The 16,627-nt window shown below is 37.7% G+C and overlaps 1 pseudogene; it reads right to left on the bottom strand.

Moving 5' to 3' along the window:
* Window positions 1-9,753: 9,753 nt before the first annotated feature.
* LOC150016475 (small ribosomal subunit protein eS27-like pseudogene) lies at window positions 9,754-9,928 on the bottom strand (annotated as a pseudogene).
* Between the last annotated feature and the right edge of the window lie 6,699 nt (window positions 9,929-16,627).

Here is a 16,627-nt window from a genome sequence, read left to right as displayed (position 1 = left end):
AGTGGTTGTTGTCCTTGTACCTTGTCTGATTCAACAGAACATTTTCAAATACTATTTTGGTGCCAGTTAGGTTGAGGCATCATTTTGAGACCGCAGTTTAAAAGAAAGGGAATTTAAAATTTTAAACATGGTAAGATCTTTAAAAGCCAAAGCTTTTTTGTCACCACTTTTCAAATTAGAAATGAAAAATCCACTGAAGCATCTTACAGGTTAAGTTACTGTATTGCACTGGCTAGAGAGGGGCATGCAATAGCTGAGACAGTCTTAAAGCCTGTACGTGATTCAGTGAAAGCCTGCTACGTGAAAAAACAGGCAAAGAAAATCATGGCAGTGCTACTTTCCAAAGATGCAGTAGCTCACCACCTTAGAAAATTAGTTTCAAACATAAAGACTGAGTTACCATCTCATGTGCAGAATTATACTGCCTTTCAGATGGACAACAATTACATAATTATAGATTTACCTAGACTTGTTGCTTTGCTTGTCTCTATCCAGTGTGAGCACCAACTAATACTTGAAGAAGCTCTTTTAAAGATTTTCTTTATTTATTTTTAGAGGGGGAAGGAAGAGAGAAAGAGGAAGAGAAACATCAATGTGTGGTTGCCTCTTACACGCCCTGCAAGTGGGACCTGGCCCACAACCCAGGCATGTGCCCTGACTGGGAATCGAACCGGCAACCTTTCAGTTCACACAGGCCAGTGCTCAGTCCACTGAGACACACCAGCCAGGGTCTGAAGAATATCTTTTATATAAATGCTTAGCACTAATCACAGGGGTACAGAAATAAAGCGATAAAAATATTTTTTTAATCTCACAGTTTATCCTGGAACAACTATGCAATTTGCACTAATGGTATAAAAGCCACTGGCACCTTAAGACAAATCAAGGCAGAGCCTCCGAAATCTGCTCTTTACACACGCACAAATAAAATAAAATAAAAAATCCAGTTTCACCTAAAAGTAAGAATTTTTAATTTTATTACATCTTGATCCTTGACTACATTTCTTTTAAAATTGTGTGTGACAAAAGGGAAAGAAGACAGAAAGTAGTTCTGATGCACAACAAAGGTTTGTCAAGGAAAAGGACTTGTGCAGTTGTTAGACTTAAAGCCACTTTTCTTCCTGAACCACAATTTTCAATTAAAATAATGATTAACAGTGGTTTTCTTGAAAACAGAGGGCCAGTCTGTCACTTTAAGAAAAATAGATGGCAGTATTTGTTGCCACTCATAAAATTCAAGCTTTCACGTGAAATTTAAAATTTTGGAAAATATGTATTTACCACCAGGAACATGATAACTTCCCAATATGCAAGAACTATTTTTTTAAGTATATTTTATTGATTATACTGTTACAATAGTTCCAATTTTTTTCCTTTGCTCCCCTCCACCCAGCACCCCACCTCCCCCAACAACCCCCCTCTAAGTCCATGCCCATGGGTCATACATACAAGTTCTCCTGCCTCACCCTTTCATATATTCTTCTTCTTCTTTTTAAATAATTAATTAATTAATTTAACAATAAAAAATAATAATCCCTCCCTCTCAGACTTAAGACCCTTTGTAATCTTGTAAAGGACAATGGGCGAAGGTCCTCGAGCTCTTCTAGCTGCTTCAAGCTGGACGTGGTCGTCGTCCTACCTACCCTTGGGTCCAGAAATCCCTAATAAGAGTGGGGGTGTGGAGGGGAGGGTGGCCTTCCCACATGGGGAAGGATTGTGCAGACTCCAGGTCAGTTGGCTGTCCCCGGACAACGGCGTGCTTGGTTTAACAGGCTGGCATCCTTGTTGTATTCTGGGGGCAACAGATTTGGCAACAGGGTTAAAAGACACCATTCAATCCATAACCACTAGATGACAAAAGACAGGTATTAATTTTTCAATGTCCCACATTAGGGAAAAGAAGGGCTTCTTTGGAGGAAGGTGTGCCAGGTACATCTCACCTGTCCAAAACCCTTTTGCCCATTATACTTACTTAGTTTGGGCTGAGGGAAATAGTTTAGGATTCCCCCCTCTCAGACCTCTGGGCTCTTTCTGTCCAAGCCATTAGGACAGAAAACAGAAACCAGTTTTAAAGTGAAGCCCCATTCTTCACCAACCAAACCACTTAGTTCAGCCAAACCATTGAGTCTCAGGAGGCAGCGATGCAGACAGGATTAAGTGAGGCCTATACATACAGACAATCACTCAGGTAATGAGATCATAGGCTTATGCCCTTTGAAAACAGAAAATACATGTTAATTTATGTAACATAACCCATATACAAGTCTCTAAATCTGTAGGACTGTCTTATCGGAAAGACATCCAGTTGCAAGGCATTTGACATTCTTCTTGCCTGTAAATTAAACATCTTTGATAATACCACAGACATAGTTTAACTTTCAAATGAAAACAAATTTTAAATGAAAAGAAACTTTAAAGACGGTTAGCTGCACTACTTTATAGTCTGCCACTGAGCATTGTGATTTTCCTTGCATCACAGTTTTTCTCCCTAAGATTACCCTCCTTGTCATTAAAGGGACTGCATTAAGTCCACTTTTAATCTATCCTGTTCATTTGCATAAACACAACAAGAGCAGAAAATGATCACTTATGATCTTTAGTTCTGCTTTGCTGGAACTTACACAAGGAACATTTAGGGTGACCTTCAGTATGCCCTTCAGGGCACAGAAGCAGGACCACATACCTGGCATTCAGCCTTGCCTGTAAACACCTGTCTTTTCCAAGTCCTTCTGGTTTTCCATTGTGCCTTAAGGTCCCTTCTAGCCATCTTTCAGGAAAACAACCTTCATTCTTTCCCTGGAAAGATTGCCATGGACTGCGCATCCAACCAAGGTACCAGGCCTTTTATCTCATGGGCTTTTATTACCTTTGAAAGTCAATCCCAGTTCCTCAGGGCTTTTTGGTAACAACCAGAGCCCAAGCATGTCTCCTTTAGTCATGACATTCCAAAGTTTTAGTCAAAAAAAAATCTCTATTAATAACTGGTCTTATTAGTTTTATGCAAAGAAACTTATGTCATTACTTACTTCTTTAGAATGCCAAACTCTGGAGGGATCAGATAGGAAGAAAAATACACAGTGTGAAGGAAAATCCTTGTCCTTCTAATATTCACTGAACTTGCATTTCCATTCTTTATATTTTCATTTTTCCCCCCACTAAAAATTTCTCTTGTTTGTTTTTCCATTGCAGTTGTCCCACTTTTTCCCCCTCTTGCTTCCCTGCATCCTGCCCCCGCTTCTCCCACATTCAGTCCCCACCCAGTTGTCCATGTCCATGGGTCATATTATACATGTTCTTTGACTAGACCCTTCCCCTTCTTACCCCCTTCTCTCCCTCTCATCTCCCCCTTTGTTACTATTAGTTTATTCCTTGTTTACATACCTCTGGTTCAATTTTGCTCATTTGTTTGTGTTGTTCATTAGTTTCCTGTAATAGGTGATAGCATAAGGTATTTTTCTTTCGTTGCCTGGCTTATTTCGCTAAGCATAATTCTCTCTAGTTCGATTCATGTTGTTGCAAATGGTAGAAGTTCCTTCTTTCTTTCAGTGCTTATTCATTGTCACTGTCCCCCTTTGTACTCGTGTTCCTCTCCGTCTCTCTCTCTGCTTCTTCATCTTCTTAAAGCAGACCCTTTAGCATCTCTTGCAATGCTGGTTTGGTGGAGATGTATTCTTTTAGCCTTCTTTTGTCTTGGAAACTCCTTATTTCACCTTCCATTTTCAATGAGAGTCTTGCTGTGTTGAGTATTCTTGGTTGTAGGCCTTTGTTTTTCATTGCTTGGAATAGTTTTTGCAATTCCCTTCTGGCTTGTAGTGTTTCTGCTGAGAAATCTGATGATAGCCTTATTGGAGCTCCCTTGTACGTTATTAGTTGTTTCTCTCTTGCTGCTTTTAGGATTCTCTCTTTGTCTTGGAATGTTGCCATTTTAATTATGATGTGTCTTGAAGTGGGCCTGTGTGGGTTCATCTTCATTGGGACCCTTTGTGCTTCCTGGACTTGCGTGACCCTTTCTCTCCCCATGTTAGGGAAGTTTTCTGTCATTAGTTTTTCAAAGAGGTTTTCTATCCCTTGCTCTTCTTCTCCTTCTGGAATTCCTATGATACGGATATTATTACGTTTCATGTTGTCCTGCAGCTGTCTTAGAGCCTCTTCAGTCTTGTTCAGTCTTTTTTCATTTTGTTGCACAGTCTGGGAGAACTATTTTGATAAGATTAGTGGTGATATTAATGAATGTTATTGTTCTATAATGTATAATTAAATGCATCGATATTTGGAAGATCTGTATAACTCAGTGAATCAATATTTTCCAAATGATCAATGTGTGATGCTATAAAATTATGCATGGACTGAATATCCATTGAAAGTGCATTACAGACCAATTATTTCAATATAACCCAGTACCAAAAGTTCACTGATGTTTTCAAATTCCACATTGCCACAAATCTTCAAGAAACGACTTATTGTTGAGTTGTGGTGTTGTATCAAAAAAGAATATTCACAATTACTTGAACAGGCTATTAGAATACTTTTTTCCTGAACTACATTATCTGTGTGAGACCACGTTTTCTTCATTAACTTCAAACAAAATAGCAACCCTGTGGTAGGCTGATAATGGTTCCCCAAGATAAATCCACATCCTAACCCTTAGAATTTGTGAGTGTTAACTCATATAGTAAAACTTGTGCTGATGTGATTAGGGATTTTGAGATAAAGAGATATTCCTGGATTATTCCCATGGGCCCTAAATGCCATCACAAAGTCCCTAGAAGAGAGAAGCAGGCTTGGGGTGGTGAACACACAATCCAATATACAGGTGATATATTATAGAATTGTGCACCTGGAACCTATATAATTTTGTTAACCAGTATCATCCCAATAAATTCAATCAAAAAGAAAAAGTAAATCAAAAAGAGAGAAAGAACAAGAGAAGCAGAGGGAGATTAGGCACCACACCCAAAACAGAAGTTGAGGTGAAGATGGAGGCAGACATTGGAACCATGACGCCACAAAGAAAGAAATGCCTGCAGCCTCCAGATGGAAGCAAGAAACGAATTTTCCTCTAGAGCCTCCAGAGGGAGCACTTTCCCGCTGCCCAATGAAACTGACGGTGGAGATGTTGGCCTCCAGAATTACAAAAGAATATATTTATATTGTTTTGAGCCACCAAGTTTGGGGTGATTTCTTACAGCAACCGCAGGAAACTAATACAAACCCTAAAGCAAACGCTTAAGTGCAGAAACAATCATGGGAATCCAGCTGTCTTATATTAAGCCTGATAATAAAGAAATTTGCAAAATTGTGAAACAATGCCACTCCTATCACTATTTTTTTGTTTTGAATATATAGCTATTTTTAATTTTTTTAATGTTGTTCATATGTAATGGTTTTTTGTGCTATTTAAAATCAATTAATAGTTTAAATTTTTCTCAGTTTCACTTTTTATTCAGTAAATATCTATAGATATAATCCATATAATAAACAAGAGCTTTCGGAGGCCCTCAATAACTTTTAAGCATGTAGAAGTGTCCCGAGATCACAAAGTTATAAACTGCTTATCTAGTATATAGTACGTGTTCAGTTATTTGTTGAAATAATCATTGTTTATTGTTCAATCACATCAATTGACATGTGAGTATAGGCCAGTCAACAGCAAACAAGTTTAGGGGGAAGGCAAATGGTTGCAAGAAAGGACAGAGGAATTCTCAGAAAAGAGAAATTTGGAAAAAAGACAAAAGTACCTCCTATTGACCAGATTATGAAGTTGTTGCTGGAGCAACTTCTAGAGCTTCTTACTCTGTGACCCAGACACAATGATAGTTGAGTTCTCACCATTTCCTACCATTCCTCCTCTAGCTTCTACCTTGCAAAGTTAAAAATTGAAAATACAGCCAAGAAACCAATGTAAAAAGCCCAGAAGTGAAATTCCTGGTAGAAAAAGGCTATAAAATTGTATAGCAGGACTTCCTACGATTTAGAATTGTAGGATGTCACCTAATTTTGTAGAAAATGATACTGATACTTAGACTGGGAAAGCCACTTGACCAAAGTAGCACAACTTTAGGGGTAGAACTAAAATTGCAGCCCTAAATCTAGACTTTGAGCCTGAAGCATTCCACTCCCCTCCATCTCCCCCCCTCCCTCATATTTTCATGGTATTGACAGGGAAGTGGTTGCCTGTGGCTTCCTTTTCTGAGACTCTGGCTCCAAGCCCTGCTCTGAAATGAACGGGGTATAGATGTTTTCTTTCAAGCTTATAATTTTGAACTGTCCATTTTTTCATAAATATAGACTCCTTTTCTCCTTCTCCCTTCTTTACTTCTGTCCCAGGTAATTTCACTCAGAATGCCATACTATCATGGGAATTGAACTTGTTAAATTAAACCCTCTAGAACTGGATTTCCTGTGTCTCTTCCAGTCAGGGAGGAGGGTGGCTTCACTGAGCTAAAAATAGGGCAGAGAAGGGACTCAGTACCTGAGTAAGGCACATGTACCTTAAGAAGGTGAAGTGGTCCTAAGACAGCAGGAGGACAAGCAATAAGTTTATTTCCCATAAGAATATCAGAAGCCTCATCGCAAACTCTCCAAACAGGGCTGTCTCACTTGTCTCACTTGGAAACACATACAGATATGTGAAACGACAATAAAACATTTTTTTTAATGTTTTATTTATTTTTAGAGAGAGGGGAAAGAAGGGAGAAAGAGAAAGAATGAAACTTCAATTGGACCTCTCACATGCCCCTAACTGGGGACCTGGCCCACAAACCCAGGAATGTGCCTTGGCCAGGAATCGAACTGGTGACTGCTTGGTTCACAGGCCAGCGCTCAATCCACTGAGCCACACCAGCCAGGACAGGATTTTTTCTTCTGCGTAGTTCCTAAGCTTCCTTTTTAAAATCTTTTATTTTGAGCAGATGTTAAACTCACCTTATCAACAATTCAAAATATATAAAAAGTTATACTTAGAAAAGTCTTTTTTCCTTCCCATCCCCCAGCTACCCACTTGCTCTCCCTAAAAACAACTGCTATAATCTAATTCTTCAGAAATATTTTGTACATAAACATTAGCTTTCTCTTTGAAAGCCTTAGGCTCCACCCCCATGTCCACAGAGAATTCAGCCCACTTTTTTTCCAGGATATATCTCTAGGGAATCATTCTTTCATGTAACATGTTTTTTTGAAAATTTCTGCCCTCGCTCGATGGGACTGTTGACGACAGACAACAGTTGTTCTCCCTTACTTACTCCAGGGCTGCTGTGCTATCCTGGGAATTTGCCTGGGAACCACCTGAAAGGGGAGTGCCGGGACATACACATACCCACCCAGTTCTCACCCTCTTTCCTCCGCCAGGCTCTTTTCCATAGGCTCCAAGTCATCCATGCTATTCCCAACCCCTTAAATGTCTAAACTCCATTTAGGTTTCTACAACCCCTTGCTCTTTGGGTTTAACATTTGGCAATGCTTTCCCTGCGAAGCCCTTGTCAGCTTTCACCAGTAATCCTGATTTCCCATTCTAGCTAAATTGCCTTAATTCATCCTTAAAAATATACTTAATACACCCCCCTTGCTCCATTTTCCCTGCCACCATCTTACTTTAGTACCTCATCTCTGTCTTGGATTATTATAAAAATACTGTAATTGGTCATCCATTATTACTAATTTCTTTTCAGCTAACTCTTCAGAGAGCTTTCTATCTTAGAAATCCGATCATATTATTATCACTTCAAAATAGTCTAATGAATGAAATGCAAGCTCCTAAGATCTAGACGTGGATAAATTTCCTGTTGTGAGAAATGCTCACAATAAAACACGGGACACAGGACTTGAGCAGGAAAGCTAGGTGTTTATTCACAAGTTTACAGGGTCGGGCGCACAGCCAATCAAGGGCAAGCGCACGCAAAGTAGACAAAGAAAACTGGTTTTATACTAATGTGATTAGCTCCCCCTCCCCTCTCCTTCTCCCTCATTTCTCCATTACTGTTTAATCCGGGTTCACAATCTAATGTGACTAACTGCTTAATTCAGGGTGTGATTACTTTAGGGTAATCTAGTTATAGGTCTATCTCCAACTTATTTGCAAAGTTATCTAGCTACATCTTCCTATTTTCTGTGTTTGGTGATGACAATCTTCCTCCTTTTGATCCCAGAGATATGTGCGAGGAGATGCAGAATGTCATTTCCTCTCCCCTTTTCCATGATTCATCTGTTAATTATCTCCTCCTGGTTTGAGAGTCACTGGCTTCTTTATCCCTAACACTGTCACCCACCTCTCTAGCCTCTTCACCTACTAGACTTAAGTTAGCATTTTTTGTTTTGGTGACATTAGCTTCTGACAGTTCCCTGAATACACCATGCTTTCAACTCCTCGTGTTTTTGCACATACTCTCTGGAATATTCTTCCACTCTTTATTGAACTGGAAAATTCCTGTTTATCCTTTAAAAGAGAACTCAGGCATCAGTTCTTCTATGAAGTCTTCCCTGCCCCAGGTTTATATCTTATATTATACAATCTCTACTAAAATTGAATTCAAATGATCTATTTATATGTCTCTCTCCCCTGTTAGAATTCAACCCTCAGGGAGAGGAGCATGTTTTTGTTATTCTCAATTCTAGCACAGAATCTGTATGTATCAGCATGATACACTGATATGAGAAGAAAACAGTTTATGAAACATATACAGCATTTTTCCAGAAAAAGTCCAACCATTGTTAATATAATGAGAATGGTTAGCTTGGCATCGATGTAACCTGGCAGTCAAGGAGAGAGGACTGGAATGTGCATCCATGAACAATGACAACTTCACTATACTAGTCAGTGGGGGCAGTGGACAGCTTTGAGTGAACATGTGTACTGTGTGACTGTCACATTCAAAATGACTGAGCAAGTAGAGCAACAAATCTGCATCAAAATTTCCATTAAGCTTGAACATTCCTCCACAGAAACTATTTGGATGATCTGAAGCCCTCAGCTATGGGCACCTGGTGATGGGCAGCTTCATCACGACAATGCGCCTGCTCGTGTATCACGTCTCAAGCAGTTTTTTTGTGAAACATCAAATCACTCAGCCCCACTACAGCCCAGATTTGGTGCCCTGTGCCTTCTGCCTTTTCCCAAAACTAAAATCGCCTTTGAAAAGGGAGAGATTTCAGACAATTAATGAGATTCAGGAAAATACAACAGAGCAGCTGATGGCAATTAGAACTGTGTGAGGTCCCGAGGTGCTTACTTTGAAGGGGACTGAGGTGTCATTGCCCTATGCACAGTGTTTCTTGTATCTTGTCTCTTCTTCAATTACTGTCTGTTTTTTCATAACACATGGCTAGATACCTTCTGGACAGACCATATATATATTCTTACTATCTGATTTCTTTTTTAATGAATAGGTGCTGCTTGGAACACATTGAGTGTCTAGGTTTTTAATTTCCAGAGTGGAATTTTATATCATTCTGAGTAAGCTCTTTGTGACTTTCTGACAATGAGGACCCTCAAGATTTCTATTTATATTGATAACCTGAAACCAAAATACATGTCAATTTCACACTTATCGCAATTTGTAAATATAAAATTTATTTGCCTGATTTACTTAATGTCTTTCTCACTCCCTCGGCTGGATACTTCTTGAGTACAGAGATCAGGTGTTCACCACCATTTTCCTGGAACTTAATGAGCATTTGTTGTAATTTCTTTTTTTTTTTTTTTTTAATCCAAAATGTGTCTGTTGGGATGATTTCCTACTCATCTTTATTAAGGGTGGTTTTAGTGCTGCTTCCCTCTGAAGGAGCATCCTTCTGTAAGCCTTGCTTTTCCTCCTGTAGGCTGACAGCGCACAGTAGAGCAGCCAACACACAAAACTACTGTTTGTGCATGACTGAAGATGGTGGTGATTTTATAGCCTCCTGGGCACTTCACATCCATGAAGTAGGAACTGGGGCTCTACGCCAGGAGCTTCTTTTTGTGTTTCCTCTTCTCCTTTTCTGGAGAGGGATGAAGGAGATCCTTAGTGAGAGGCATGTTGTCGTGGGGAGGTCATTACTGCCAGAAAAGTGTTGTACATTTCTTAAAAGAAGCATGTAGCAGGAGGGAAGGGTGTACATAGAAAACTGTAAATACCCAAATGTTAGAGGTGGTTGCTAGGATGGTGGAATTATTATTACTCTGTACATTTGTTTATACTTCTTGCTATTTATTGAATCTTTGAAAATGATAATATATATTAATTTTAATATATTTTATAAAGTAAAACTATTTTAGGATGGAAGGAAGGAACCAGGAACTCAGAGGCCCATTCAAGACCCAATTCTACCTTCTCTGTAAGGGTAGATGACATGGGTTTGCCTCAGACATGGGACTTGTGCTAATTGAGAGTTTCAGAGATTAAAACATAACCAGAGGAAGAATGATAAGGAGAAGGAGATTCTAGGAGGGCATCTGGTTGTTTGCTCCCCAGTACTGGTCATAATCTGTGGAAATTTAAAGAAGTTCTCATTGGTGATCATTTCTAGTGTGACCAATCTCACAGTTGTTCATGTGGAAAATAATACAATATTAATAAATAATCACAAGTAAACTCTGTTTTGTGTACTCACAACTATAAACCTACTTTTGCCCCACCCTATATTTGTCACAAAGCCTAAAGAGTTGTTCCCAGCATTTACCTGTGTTTTTTAACTTATTAATAGATATTTATTGTAAAAGGTAATCTGTGGCAAAATAATTAGACAAGGCTGCACACTTGTATTCTATTCACAACCCTGCTCTTAGAGATGTAAAATGCAGCTTGTCATATTCATGGCCCTGTGAAGTCCTATCATAAAGAGCCCCATTTAATTTTATTTAACTAAACATTTCCCTAACATTTGTAAAATATGAAAGAATTTTTTTTTTTTTTTTACCAGACAACAATCTAATATCTCATAGAAAACTGCTTGGTAAACATAATTTTATATAACACAAAAATGGATTCAGGAGGACTTCTCAGATGAAGGAGAAAGGAGATGAGCAAATCATCTCTATGGAAAAATAGCTATAAAGCAAAATGATCAAAAACACTCATTTTAGTGCGCTAGAAATCAATCAAACGCACACAACAAACTAAGAGGTGTCAATTCATGAAAAAGTACTACACATCAGACAAGAGTAGAGGGAGTCTGTGGCATTCCTCCGTGGGGCTGCTCCTCCATGTCCCACCCCCTCCAACTTCGGTTGGTGCTGTGATCTACCAGGGCGAAGCAAGTCATGAAACCAACAACTTCATTGCTAGTGGGGACTCATTTGACTTAGAGACTGTGAGAAACGCTCACAATAAAAACACCAGGACACAGGACTTCAGCAGCAGCCTACGTCTGCAGGGCAGGCACAGCCAGGGGCATGTGCAGCGAAGCAGACAAAGCAAACTGGTTTTGTACTAATGCAGGTAGCCCCCTCCACCTCCATCTCTCCCTTTTCTCCATTACTGGATACTCAGGAGTTACAATCTAACCTGACTAACTAAGGATAAGGGTAATTTAGTGAGGGGTCTGTTCCAGCTCTCCTTTGCCTTGTGTTTGGGTTTGGTGATAAACCTATCTCTAGCTCTCCTTTGAAGAGTCCCAGAGTCCCCTGCGTTTGGGTTGAATATCTTCCCCCTTTGATCTTAGAGACATCTGTGATGAGCTGCGGAATGTTTTTTCCTGACTTATATGCTAATATTTTCCCTTGCTTTATCCTAACTTGCATGCTAATATTTTCCCTTGCTTTAATGTTGACTCAGAGACCAACCCCCTAATTCAAGATTCAATTACATATGTCCTTTGCTGTTAATTATTTCCTACTGGTTTGAGAGTCACTAGTTTCTTTGTCCCTTACAAGACCAATGTGAAAAATCCAGTGACATCTGCTAACCTGGGGTTGCCGTCCTGATTGGGATAAACAATAGACCAAGGACTAGCCAGTAAATTTAAAAGAGAGACCAGGAACCAGGGGCTGCATGCCCACACAAAAGAGACAGAGCAGGACCCATTGGAAGTTAAAAGTTAGACAGACTTGAACATGGCCCACACTGTGAAATTTCTCCCCCAACTACATGCACATCTATCAGGAGAGGACTGAAGTCTTAACTGCTTCTGGGTGTTTGAACACAAACTCTGACTGAGCATTGGCTAACTACTAAGGTCTACAGATGCAAGGGTGATCCCTAGAAAGCCTAGAAAGCCAGAGACATCAGTGAGCACACAATGTGAGAGAGATTGACCCATGGGTTTAGTCCAGGCAAATTGCCAAAGAAAAACCAGCAACACAACTATAATTGGGGGGTGGAAGTCAGAAACCAGATTTGCTACAGAATTTTATCTAAAATGTCCAGCTTTTAACACCAAAACTATAAAAGCTTCAGATAAGCAGGAAAGTATGACCTATACTCAGAGAAAAAAAAGCAGTCAATAGAAACTGTCTCTGAGTGAGGCCACATGTTGGATTTATCAAACCACTTATTATAAATATGTTCAAAGAACTGAAGGAAATCAGGTTTAAAGAATTAAAAGATTATATGAAAACAATGACTTAAATAAATAATCTTTATAAAGAGATGTAATTTATTTTTTTAAAAAGAACCAAATGTTGAAAAGTTGGAAAGTATAATGTTTGAAAATGCATTAGAGAAGTTCAAAAGCAAATTTGAGATGGCAGAAGAAATAATCAGTAGATCAATAAAAATAATTTAATCTTAAAAAAGAGAAAAAAGAATGAAGAAAAATAAACAGAGCCTCATAGATCTGTGAGATACTATCGAGAACACCAACATACATGTAATAGGAGTCCCACAAGAAGAGGAGGACGAAAAAGGAGTAATAAGAATATATAAAGAAAAAAAAAGAATATATAAAAAAAATAATGGCTAAAAACCTTCTCACATATGATTTTAAAAAACAAAGAAAAATATTCAAAACAGCAAGAGAAAAACCAGTCATCATGTAAAAGGGAAAACCAATTCAATTAATCACTGACTGATTTCTTATCAAAGCCATGAGGTAATATAGTCAAAGAGCTGAAAATTCAAGAATTATATATCCAGCAAAATGAACCTTTGAAAATGGAAGTGAAGGTCTTTTCCTTTTAAGGATCACATGTCATGTAAAACTTATATTAAATAAATTCTTATGCTTTTCTCCTGTTTAAAAAAAGAAAGTGAAAATAAAGACATTTCAACATAATCAAAGAATTTGTTGTTTACAGAATTGTCCTAGGAGAAATATTAAATAAATTTCTTCAGGTTAATAGGAAATGACCCCAGACAGTAACTCAAACTATACAAAGAAACGAAGAGCACAAAAAAAAAAAAAAGGTAACTATATGGGTAAATATAAAATACTATAAATATATGTTTTCTCTTTTCTTCTAAAAAGTCTTTAAAAAACAAAAGATTTTATAAAGTAAATCATAACACTTATTGTTGGGTTTATAACATATATAGGCATAATATGCATAACAATATTTACACAAAGGAAGGACCGGTAAATGAAATGCTATTGGAGGAAGACTTCTATGTTTCAGTGGAATATTACTATTATTCTAGTTATTATTAATATGAAATAAATTGTGATAAATTAAGATGTATATTGTAATTCCTAGCACAACCACTTAAAAATAACAAAAAATGTAGGAAAAACACAGTAATTAAAATGAGATGCAAAAAACATATATTCGTCGGCGGCGGCGGCAGCCGTCCGTCTCGAGAGACGATGGTGTAGCTTCTTAAGAGTCTATCTGCACCGCCGAGAATGGTTGTGCAGTCCGACTCGGGAGTGACACGGTATCTGTCTCCTCCCGTGTTGAATCGACATCTTGCGATGTCGCTGGAGTGTCCTCTCCAGTGAAGCTGAAGCTACAGAGCCTGGGCAGGGTGATATGGAGGGTCTGCTGTTGCCCATGCAGCAGACCCCCCCTCTCTTCGCAGCTGAAGGGTCCAAGGGAAAGACGGAGTCAATACAGCTTGGCTTCAGGTGCGCCGCAGGAGTTGCCGGTGTTGACTACAACGTCAAACCGCCTTAGGGACTCCGGCTCCGGATTTTCTGTCGGGGTTTACTCCCTTAGCCTTTCCCCTGAAGAGGTATGCCGCAAGGCAGCGGAGGTTTTTTGGAGTCAGAGTTTTCCTTCTCTGATGTGCCCTGACTGGAAGATCGAACCAGCGACACTTAGCTCGCAGGCCGACGCTCAATCCACTGAGCCAAACCAGCCAGGGGTGAAAAAAAAAACATATATTAAACATAAGAAAAGGCAATAAAAGAGGAACAAAAAATGTGGCCTATAGAGAACAAATAGCAAAATGACAGACATGAATCCGATCATATTTATAATTATATTAAATCTACATGAGTTATTTCCTTCATTCTGTTAATGTGGTGTATTGCAATGATCAATTTTTGTATGTTGAATTACCATTACATTCCAGAAATAAATCCCTCTTGGTTATTGTGTATCATTCTTTTAATGTTCTGTTGAATTCTGTTTGCTAGTATTTTGTTGAAGATTTTTGCATCACTGTTCATGAGAAATATTGGTCTGCTGTTTTCTTTTCTTATTGTGTCTTTGTCTGACTTTGGTATCAGGGTAATGCTAGGTTCTTGATTTGAGTTTAGAAGAGTACACCCCTCCTTTTTTAAAAAGAATTTTAAGAGGATTGGTGTTCATTTTTTAAATGTTGGTAGATTCACCAGTGACCCCAATTGATGCTAGGCTTTTCTTTGTTGGGACATTTTGATTTCTGATTCAGTCTCCTTACTAATAATGGGTCTGTTCAGATTTTCTATTTCTTCATGATTCAGTCTTGGTAGGATTTGTGTTACTAGGGGTTTATCTGTTTCTTCTAGGTTATACAGTTTGTTGGTATACAATTGTTTGCAGTATATTCTTATAGTCCTTTTTATTTCTGTGGCATCAGTTGTAATGTCCCCTTGTTCATTTCTCTTTTAAAAAATATTTTATTTATTTATTTTTATAGAGAAGGGAAAGGTGGGAGAAAAAAAGGGGGAGAAACATCAGTTTGCAAGAGAAACATCAATTGGTTACCTCTTATATGCCCCAGCTGGGGACCCATCCCACAACCCTGGCATATGTCCTGACTGGGAATTGAACCACCAATTTTTTGGTCTTCAGGTTGGTGCTCATCCACTCAGCCATACCAGTGAGGGCTCATTTCTGATTTTAGTTTTTGGGGCCTTATCTTTTTTTTTAGTCAATCTAGTTTGAAAATTTTGTTGATCTTTCTGAAGAAAACATTTTGGTCTCATTGACTTCTTTAATTTTTTTTGTTTTTCATTTGTATTTATGTCTGCTCAAATCTTCCTTTTGTTAGCTTTGGGTTTAGTTTTATCTTCTTTTCCTGGGCTCTTAATATGTACAGTTAGGTTATTGATTTGAAATTCTTTTTTATTTTTAATGTATATGGTAAAAGTTATAAATTTTCCTCAGCTTATTCTTCTGCATCTCATAACTTTTGGTATGTTGTGTTTTCATTTTCATTGATCTCAAGGTATTTTTTCTAATCTCCCTTGTGATTTCTTCTTTGACCTATTGATTGGTTAAATGTATGTTGTTTTTCAATTTCTACACATTTCCAGTTTTCCTTCTGTTATTGATTTCTAGTTTCATTCCATTGTGGTCAGAAAAAAATACTTTGCATATATATATATATATATATATATATATATATATATGATTTCAAACTTTTTAAATGCATTAAGATTTGTGTTGTGGCTAAATATATGCTCTATCTTATCAATTGTTCCATCTATACTTGAGAGGAATGTGTATTCTGCTGATTCTAAATTTAATATAGAATGTTCAAAACAAATTTTAAAAAGAAGAACAAAGTTGGATGACTTAACAATAGCCAATTTCTAAACTTACTGTAAACTTACAGTAATCAAGACAGTGTGGTATTGAAATAAAGATAGGCATATATATGAATAGAACAGAGTTAAGATTCAAGAATAAATTCTTACATTGATGGTCAATTGATTTTCAAGGAACTGACAGTTCAATGGAGAAAGGACTGTCTTCAATAAATGATGCTGGGACAATTTGAAATCTACATGCAAAGAAGTTACTTCATATCATATACAAAATTAACTCAAAATGAATCTTAGACCTAAATGTAAAAGTAAAATATTAAAATTTTAGAAGAAAACATAGGATAAAATCCTTATGACTTTGGGTTAGGCAGAGTTTTGAAAAATAACATCTAAAGCAAGTTCACAAAAAAATTTAATAATTTGAACTTCATCAAAATGAAAACTCTTATGCTTTAAAAAATACTCTTAATAAGTTGCAAAGGCAAGACAGAGACTAAGAAAAAGTATTTACAAATTATATATCTGATAAAGGACTTGTATCCAAAATATACAAAGAACTCATCACTAAAAAGAAACCTAACAGTCCAGTTAAAAACTGAATGAAACATTTAAATGTACATTTCATTGAAAACATATATGCATGACTAAAAAGCACTTGAAAAGATCCTTCATATCATTAGTCATTAGGTAAATGCAAATTGAAACCACAATAAGATAGCATTACACACCCTCTAGGGCTGTAATCAAAAGAACAGATGACCTGGCTGCTGTGGCTCAGTGGATTGAGCGTTGGCCTGCGATC

Source organism: Furipterus horrens, unplaced genomic scaffold (assembly GCF_987537825.1).
Source record: "Furipterus horrens unplaced genomic scaffold, mFurHor1.1.pri manual_scaffold_3, whole genome shotgun sequence".
NCBI lineage: Eukaryota > Metazoa > Chordata > Mammalia > Chiroptera > Furipteridae > Furipterus > Furipterus horrens.
Note: the sequence above shows the minus strand (reverse complement) of the source record. Positions and strands in the feature narration are given on the sequence as shown.